The 1,182-nt window shown below is 38.2% G+C and overlaps 1 protein-coding gene across 1 annotated transcript in view; it reads left to right on the top strand.

Annotated features, from left to right (window-relative positions):
- The window catches only part of LOC104767798 (protein transport protein SEC23-like), an 8,904-nt gene continuing 7,728 nt past the window's right edge, over nt 7–1,182 (top strand). The window contains exons 1-2 of the mRNA XM_019240582.1: nt 7–37; nt 131–173. The gene's annotated coding sequence lies outside the window, so the exon portion shown is untranslated. The remainder of the gene's footprint in view (nt 38–130; nt 174–1,182) is intronic.

The raw sequence follows: 1,182 nt of genomic DNA, 5'->3' as shown, positions 1-1,182 counted from the left end.
GTTGCCTGCCTCGGATTGTGAATTCACTCTCAACTCTGTAAGTAAAAATTGTTTTTGAAGTTCTTTATCATTTAGCTTTGTCAAGTTGGAAATTTTTCATCTGATTGTGTGGATGATGTTTGGTATGCAGCTTTTGGATGAGCTACAAAGTGATCAGTGGCCGGTTCAGCCAGGTCATCGTTCCCAACGATGCACAGGTGTGGCATTGAGTGTAGCTGCAGGATTGCTTGGAGCTTGCTTGCCTGGAACTGGGGCTAGAATTGTTGCTTTGATCGGAGGTCCATGTACAGGAGGCCCTGGAACTGTAAGTGCCTGTTGATGATTTTTGGCACTGTGAGCATTCATCACACCATGTTTATGAAGCATGTCTTTTTAAATTCTTCTTTCTAATCTCTTTTGTACAGATTGTCTCAAAAGATTTGTCGGATCCTGTGCGTTCTCACAAAGATGTAGATAAAGATGCCGCTCCTTACTATAAGAAGGCTGTCAAGTTTTATGAGAGCATCGCAAAGCAACTAGTCACTCAGGGTCATGTGCTAGACCTTTTTGCTTCTGCACTTGATCAGGTATTACTGTGACATGATTATAAATCATTGGTGCACAATGCTCTGAATTAGTTCTTCAAGTTTTATTTTGCAGTTTGTATCAGTTGCTTTTGCAATACTGTTTTGTATTTTTTGTAGCTGGAAATCTAGAAAATGGAATGCATCTTTTATTCTTGTGTCTGGAAGTGTGGTCTTGCTAATGCAATGAGTTTCACTGAACTGTTTGTCAAACTTAACATGGTCACTATATATAAAAAAATGTGAATCCTCAATTTTGTTAACTAGCCTGTGATATAAATTTAACTAATCCTCTCAATTTCCTGTTTTTGATGATGTTTTTCTCTACTATGTTTCTTCCAATAGTTTCAATCTTTAATCAACATAAGGCATTGCTTGTTGTATATTGTCATGCTCTCATTTCTGATAACTATAATTGGATATCTAATTATAAATGTTTCTGCTGTTGCATTTTGGATATAGTTAGGTTGGGGTTGCTGAGATGAAAGTTGCAGTTGAAAGAACGGGTGGCCTTGTTGTTCTGTCTGAAAGTTTTGGCCATTCCGTATTCAAAGATTCCTTCAAGCGGGTATTTGAAGATGGCGATCAGGCTCTTGGCCTCTGCTTTAAGTAAGTTTCT

Source organism: Camelina sativa, chromosome 19 (assembly GCF_000633955.1).
Source record: "Camelina sativa cultivar DH55 chromosome 19, Cs, whole genome shotgun sequence".
Classification (NCBI taxonomy): Eukaryota; Viridiplantae; Streptophyta; class Magnoliopsida; order Brassicales; family Brassicaceae; genus Camelina; species Camelina sativa.
Note: the sequence above shows the minus strand (reverse complement) of the source record. Positions and strands in the feature narration are given on the sequence as shown.